Source organism: Pteropus medius, unplaced genomic scaffold, assembly GCF_902729225.1.
Source record: "Pteropus medius unplaced genomic scaffold, Ma_sr-lr_union100, whole genome shotgun sequence".
Lineage (NCBI taxonomy): Eukaryota > Metazoa > Chordata > Mammalia > Chiroptera > Pteropodidae > Pteropus > Pteropus medius.
In genome coordinates, this window is record NW_024352149.1 from 3,316,700 (window position 1) to 3,324,947 (window position 8,248).

General features: G+C 37.6%; 1 long non-coding RNA gene across 1 annotated transcript; it reads left to right on the forward strand.

Annotated features, from left to right (window-relative positions):
* Window positions 1-402: 402 nt before the first annotated feature.
* LOC120589424 (uncharacterized) lies at window positions 403-7,239 on the forward strand. Its single transcript, XR_005649487.1, has 3 exons — window positions 403-588; window positions 6,743-6,921; window positions 7,085-7,239. It is a non-coding gene; the product is annotated as an uncharacterized LOC120589424 (long non-coding RNA).
* The last annotated feature ends 1,009 nt before the right edge of the window (window positions 7,240-8,248 follow it).

Sequence of the window (8,248 nt, forward strand, 5' to 3'; positions counted from 1 at the left end):
TTAAACTCTAACTTTCTGTAATTCTAAATTACCTTCCTATTTTGTCAATGCATGGAAACTCCATTCTACATATTAATAATCACTGGATATATATTAAATCGAGCCCTTTGCTGTGTAATATTGCCCCATATGCTATTTTGTAGGTATCGAAATACTTGCTATTTTGAATATCTTTTTACTGTGTCAAAACTAGGGTCTTTGTTTTTCTTTTTTGTTGCTTTGTTTTTAGTTATTCTCTGAACGTTGGTCATCTGGGCTCTTGTCAATTTTGTGCCTTGGGAAATGGCACCTTGCAGGCACTTTCAATGGTTTGATCACTGTTGTAGCTTGGGTGTGTGCGGGGAATGTCAGCTGCCCTGATCTGTGCAGTGAGCAAAGGGAAACTGAAACTTGTGTCCTGCCTCAGTAGCCTTGGAAGGCAGAGGAAAATGCAAATGCCAAGTCCAAGGGGGAAAAGAGAGAGGAAGAGAGAACCTAAGTGAAGAATTTGCTGCAGGGAAGAAGCAAGACTGGAAGCAGGCTGGGTGGTCTGGATAAGAGCTGAAGAAAAAATGTTGATGCCTACAATGCTCTGTACTGCCTCCAGGGGTTTGTATGCTCTTCTGCCTGGCGTATGTGGGGCGGTGGGGGTGGGGGTTTCCTGGCTCTGAGCTCTAAGGAGGAAAAGAATTAAGGGGTCATTATAACAACTTAATAATGATGTCCTTGATAGCAGATTTACGAAAAATGCACAGGTCTTATATATATAACCATTATAAAATAATAATTCTTTTTGAAAATAGAAGGCACGATGTTAAATGTTTTTATACAGTCATTTCATTTATTACTTCTTAATAAAAATGAGAACATAATATTAAAGTTATGTGAAAGGCTTTCTACCAGACAATAAAATTACATAGTCTAATTTTGTAGTTTTCTGGAGATCTAAGTAAATATAGAAGTAGAGATCCGAATTAATTCTGGATTTTCTCCCCATCACTGTGCCTAAACTATTCTCACTGAGATTACCATGATTTGCACTTTGCTAACTTCTGGGAAATCTTTAGTCCTAATCTTATTTCACATTTTGGCAACATTTAATACTTCCTCCTGTTTACAATCTTTCTTAGTATTATTAATAGCTAATATTTAACATGCACGAAGCTAAGAACTTTTACTGTATTTTACATCCCAGCCATATTATCAATTTCATTTAAAGATGATGAAACTGAGGCACAGAAAAGTTAAGTAGCTTGATGAATATATCATAACTGGCAGAGTTTGAACTCTGTGTGTCTGAATCTAGAGCTGGTGCTCTATTTCTTTTCTGCCCACCACCTGCTGGCATCTATATGTCCTTCTCTCTTCCTCTCCCTTCCAGTATCTTATTTGGTGCAACAATAGAGCTTAGACTCAGAAGCAGTCCTTAGCCCTGACTGCACACTCGTGTCACCTGGGAATTTTTTGTTAAATGCAGATGCCTGGGCCTTGCCTTGGATCAAAGAACCAGAACCCTTGGGAATGGGCCTGCCTGGACATATACAGGATTGAGATGTTCTCCAGTGATTCTAATTGCAGAAAGGGTTGAACACAACAGAGAATCTAGCATAGTAATTCCCAAACAGGGTTTATTATTAGAATTAACTGAGAATTTTCAAATTCTCTCTAGGGTGGACAGGAAATCTGGGATTTGCATGAACTCATGGGTGGTTCTGATTATCAGTCAGGTTCAGAAACAACTTAAGAGTTTTTCTCTCAGTTATCCACTACAGAAGCAAAACTTTGTACAGGAGCTTGGTGGTATAAATATTCTGTGTTGTAAAGAATTGCTTAAATACTAAACTGCTACGAATAGCAAAATGAGGTTTTAAAAAAAATAGAGAAAATTGCTTTCAACCTCTTTCCTACAGCTGCCGAAGGTCTCCGTAGCTCACATGCATTTGCCTCTACTTCATTGCTCACTACTCCCTCCCTAACATCCTATGGAGTAGAAGCACTCCCAGAGCTCCACGCTGCTTCCTGCCTTTACCCTTTATGCTCCACGCTGCTTCCTGCCTTTACCCTTTATGCTCTTTCCTTCATCAGGAATTCCTATCCTTTACTTCTAGAGCTTACTAACTCCTCTTTGTCCTCGGAACCACTCAGATCTGTCGACATCCAATAAGCTACCACCAAAGGGGTTGGGGTTAGATGCTGTAGCCAGGTGACTCCTAGCATCCTGTGCATTTCTCCTTCTCTGCAGTCATCACATAATATTGAACAACTGCTCTGTCCATGTGTCTGTCTTCCCAACCAGCCTGTTAATTCTGTGGGAACCAAAACCGTATGTTATCCATCTTGGTTTTCTCAGGCGAAGTTCCCGGTAACTGATGTTGACTAGTAAATGTTTGCTGATTGAATGTTAGAATGAATGGATGTAAGCTGCAGGTAACCCTTCCCAACAAAAAAGAGTAATTTTGAGGACAAAATTGAAATATATTTGATATTAATTTAAAAACACTTTTTATATGATTGTAAAAATAAAATGTTTATTGAAGAAAATTAAGAAGAAAATCCATAAAATAGCTAGAAAAATAAAAGCACCCGTAGTCTCAGCGATAACCACATTTGAGATTTGGTATATTTCTCTCCTTTTATGCAGACTGAATACACAGTTGAAGTTATTTTCTCTGCCATTATGTATGTGTATATTTGCTGGTTTTCTGGATGACAGATCTGAAGTTTCTAGAGAAGTGCTAGCTCTGCCAAATTCCTCGTCCTTGCCCACCACACCACCTGAGAACCTGACTCCCTTTGTGCCCTTTCCCACCACCCATATTAACTCTGTCACGCTCTCTGCCAGGCCCAGGCTCCGTCCCATTTTCATATAAAATTCGATTCCAAGGAAATTGATTGATCCCTTACCTGGAAGCAGTCAATGTTCTCAGGAATCTATTAGCAGGGAGAGCACGAAGATACGGAATAAAAGAGAAAAGTTGCTAAATACGGCAGCCTTGTGCAAAAGTTTACTTAGAAAGGAAGTCAGAGTTGATGGTAAGTGGCGAATCTGAGCTGAGTCCTAAGAGTCTGACAGGTGGGGCAGGGCACTCCTGGGTTGAAAACAGCAGAGCTAAAGTCAGCATGAAGAGTAATGAAACCTCTAGGCTCACCTCAGTTGCTTGTTATAAAGGCAGATTCCTATACCGACTGGATGGAGGGAGGGAGGCAGCAGGAATCTACCATTTTAAGAAGCTCTCTCAGTGATCTCTTGCAGCTGATTTAAAGATAGACATTTGAAAAGATTAGCATATGTTCAGTTTTAGACTTGGATTTATGTCACAAGACTATGGGATGTAAGACAGATTTTTAGATGATATTGTGGAACACAATGACGATGTAATTCTTGTGGCAATAGGGAACCATTGAAGGTTTTTGAGCTGGGAAATGATATCATCAGAGCTGTGATTTAGGATGAAGACGACTTCGGGCTTAGTTCTAATCTTTGGTACCTATTGTAATCTAAATTGAGCATCTTAATTATAGAGACCTGGTGCTTCTGTCTGGAGTGTGAAATCAGTTGGTCAGGGTGACCCAAGGCCTTTGCATTTTTAGGTTCCATGGCGATCCAGGTGTAGACTGAATGTCCAGAGGCACTAATGGTAGAGATGCTTTCACAGAAGCTGACCTAGGAATTCTGTGTGATCTTGCTCACCAACTTGTAGTTCCTATTTCTCAGAATGAGACAGAAATGATCTTTCAGCTTCAACCTTGCAGGAGCCTTACAGGGTCCTCTTTTCCCTAATTAAATCCTTGGGTTTTGGAAGATAAACTGAAGGTTGCCGGTATAACTAAACCCCCTTAAAATCATTACCTACCATGTATGCTTGATGCTCATGGTAACCTCATACAGAAAGGTGTTGGATCAAGCAAAATAGGCATCTAAGTGCACTTGAAATGTTAGAGGCCAGATTAATCATAATGTTCATTTTAGAAATAGAGACAAAAGAGAAAAAAGAAATTGCTTAATGTCAAGTGGTAATCAGAGATAATTATGACGAAAAATCTATCGATCATTGTCTTGGAAACTTTGTCCTACATTCCATTCACATGCACAAATGGATATTTCCGTTTCTAGCATATCTGCAGAGTAGCATTTATGTAAAAATACATGAATCTCTTCAAGAAATAGATGAGCACAGTATCATTTTATGTTTGTTGTGGAAACAAGTTTCTAAATCTAATATTGTTTCATAGAAATGCTATTATCTGGTAAACAGTGAATATCAATTTTTACTCAAATATAAAACTTTATATAATTTTACAAATTCTACAAACTTAAAGGTAAGTGTGATTAACGAACTAACTTTTTTTTTTTCACTTATGAAAACTGAGGCTCAGCTAGGTAAGTTGTGGAGATAAGACTTGAACCCATGATGCCTGTCTGAATCCAAGACATTCTGCTGTCAGCAGACATTGGTTAGCATCTTAGCTTTGACATCAACTAGCTGTGGAAAATTTTATAAGATACTTCTCTCAGCCTTAATTTTCCTTGTCTATAAAACTGAGTTAGATTTGTTCTTTAAAATCTCTGTGTCATGCTGATATTCTTCAACCTTGACTTTTATTGTCTGTCTACTTTCTAAAATAAATTATGAATTTAACTAAAATCAAGTTATTTACATTCTCCTGATTTCCTAAGCTGCACAGATCATTGTTCAATTATTTTTGTTATACTATTTAAGTTCATAATGCAACTTACATCTTTCATAGTACAAAGTAGAAATTTTGATGTTCTTATTTACTTGAAATAATTTGCCATAAAGATTTTTATATCCAGTATCTATATTTTTTATATTTTCATGGAAGAAGGCTTCAGAATGCTTCCAACTGAAAATATTCAGCCCATATTATCCACCATAAATTCCATGTCTATGTTTGTTAAAATAATAGGATGGTGTAAAATAATTTTACAATGATCAAAACACTTGGTATTTTAAAAATAGAAACTCTGTACTACATTTAAAATAAATTCAAAGTTTATAGCTATTAGAAGTGGTTTCCTTTTTCTTTAACACTGTCCTGGGTCTGGTTTTGAATCTTCCTCCTATGCTCCTTAATGCTGGAAACATTCTGAAAGATTTATTTTTGTTTAATATTTATATATTCTAAATTTCATGCTCTTTTCTTGAAAGTAATATATATTCACAGTCAATTATTTAGCATCAGTCATCCTTATTTTAATCTTTTGGACCAAGAAATGATGTTCTTATAGGTATGCAACAAAACATTTTGAGAGTGTTTTAAAAAACTGTGTATTAATAGCTTTTGAAAATGTAAGTGAAATGGTTCATTTCGCACCATTAACATTAATGTAATGAGATTTCTGGACTGACCAACATCCACAGTAATAGAAGTTTAAGAAAAGACTCATTCTTTAATTATCTTTGCCAGTTTTCTCAAACATTATAAAAAATATAATATATATTTTTTTAGAGTAATGGGGACAACAATCTTTCTTACAGACAAAAATAAAAAAAGGGCTTAACCTCTATACAATCATATATTATTAATAAATGCAACCTGGAATATCTACTACACATTTTATTCTAGGTGCTAAATGCTTCATGTATCACCTTTATATCATTTCCATAGAGACAGCAGATGCACGTATTATTAATTCCCATTTTCCACATGGCAAACATGAAGCACAAAGTGAACAATAGTTCTATTTAAGGAGTTAGTTGCAAAGCCACAGTAAGAACCTCAGACTCTCTTTATTTTATTATAAAACAACCGAGTTTGGTTTCTAAAGCTTCTTAAAATAAAACTAAACCCGAGAAGCTAAAGTAATCTAAAAGGCCATGTTATATTTACTGCCTCCAAGAAATTAAGGATCCACATCACATTCCATGTTTTATAAAGTCATTGTGATAATTTTAGGCTGCAATTTTTATAGACCTTCTTAGGGAACTTTTGCCAGTTTCATACTAAGAGTGAGGACCAGTGAAAATAAAAAGATGATCAATTTCTTCTTTACCACCAGAGTTTAAGGAATGGCAGCAAACTCATGCAGTGAGCCATTATTCCATCAAATTCTTTTTCTGCTCTCACTCCTATTTCCGTTCTCCACGGGGCCAGGACCTGCTTCTACTCGCGCTTCATGTCGGATGCCACACTGGACCGCTCCCTTCAGCTGCCCCGTGGCCCTGTCCCTGCCTCCCTTCTCCAGGCCACAGACTGCTGTTTCACTGCCGTCTGCACTTGGTCCATACATCCTCATTCTTCCTCTGCCTTGGATTCTACTCCAGGAATTTTAGTTGCATCTTATCATATCCTCACAAAATTTCATGTGATAATCATTGCTATTGTTCATTATTATTATCATTATTTCCATTCTATAAATGAGATGAACACACTTGGCCAAACTCACTCTGCTTATAATAAAAGAGGCAGAATTTGATCCAGGTTTGTTTGATTTCAACCACTACGCCACACATGTACAAATTGAAGACCCTTACCTGACCTCAGTCTGTGGAGCTGGAAAGCTCTTCCAAGTAGCATCACCAAATATTCCACCTGTAGGGCTTCTCTGCAGACTCTCTCCCACCAGGCAGGCCTGGATTCCCTCTAACTCCACTGAGCTATTGTTTCTCCTAGGGGACCTTCTTCTAGAGTGCCAGTGTTTTCTCTTCCCAAGGATGCCTTGGCCCTTGGGAATGCGCATATGTGTGGAGTGCAGTTGTGTTTGTACCTGCCTGACTTCTATTTCACCTGTTCTTTACAGGATGAAACCAGGCCAAATCCTTTTCATGAATATTTCCCTGCAAGACTCAGAAAGTCTTCTCCAGAAGGTGCATCCAGGAAAGGCACTTAAAAGACTCTTGGACTTAAAAGAACTCAGTAAATAAAAGTACCTCTGGCTTTCACATGATACGTTGCGCATAGACTAGAAACTTCTTTAAGGTGGGATCCAGGTTTAATTTTTGAACATTCTCCATGTATTCTATGCACCGTAAAATGTGTTTCTCTTCCATTCGTATATGATGTAGATGTGTCACCCATTTATTTATTGTTACCAGTTTGGTCTTTAATCCCCATTAAGTACCCCTCTTTTTTTCCATTCCAGGCAGTTTCAGAGACAGCAAAGGAATAGGATTGGTTTGAAAAATCTAAACGTTGTATAAATGGACTACGAATAGAAATTAAGAGCTTTTACATAAAAATCCAGATTTCGAACACTTCTTACGATGGATGTCAGGAGATCTGACAGCATGAGGCTGGAGTGAGAAGCAACTGTTGCTGAGGGAAGGTGAGCTTCCTGGGTCCCTAGCCCTCCCTGGGAAAGTCGAATCACTGAGGCCAAGAGGCACTAACAACAACTGTCCCACGCTGCTGTTTTTCTCATAGCAGAGTTAAAAGGCAAGTGAAAACAATCCATAGTCATTTGTCTGCCCAAAGTGGGAAAATAAAAGAGGGTCTGTTTCAGGAAAAATTGATGTAAACATAGTTTGTTGCTAAAGTGAATGCTATTCTTGAGTTTTATATATTAAAAATAATGTGATAAAAGAAAAAACCTGAGATTATGAAAAATAATCTGTAGTAATAACTGCAAAAACATATGAGAAAATTGCTTGATTAAAAAATGAAAAAGCAATATTTAAAATAGTTTGCTTTTCTAAATGATGTTGCTCTGAAATGCAGCTATGATTTAAGAGGTCTAGTTTGTTTTTCACTTGAGACTGTGGGTGTAGACAGTTGGACATGGCCTGCTTGGGGAATTTATCACTAATTATTTAATTTTATTACAATAATAATGGCTATTATGTGAAAGAAACTCATTTAGGAGCTACAGTTAGTGATACAAAGATGTATAGGATACAGCCCTCTGGGAACCATCTAAATGTTGTCATTCATTATTTCAACACTTATTGCATTCCCCTGAGGGTCAAGCACTGTGCTGGGCTGGTGATACAAAGATGAATAATAGTCTCATCCCCGTAGAAGTTTATGGTCAAACTGGACAGGAACAGAACTAAGCAAGCAAGTACAATGCAGAGTGATCAGTAGAGTGAGAAGGCGGCACAGGGCACAGTGGAAGCTTAATGTGGCAGACAGTGAGTATGGGGTCAGGGGCATGATGAAGGAAGTGAAACAGTCGGATAATCTGTTGGGAGATAATGGGAGTCTCATGTGTTTCTTGCAAGTAGAGGCACTGAGTATCTTTTACTCTAGACTGTCTTTTCAAGGATGTGTCTGTACAGCAGGTATCCTTGGAAGACAGACATATCTC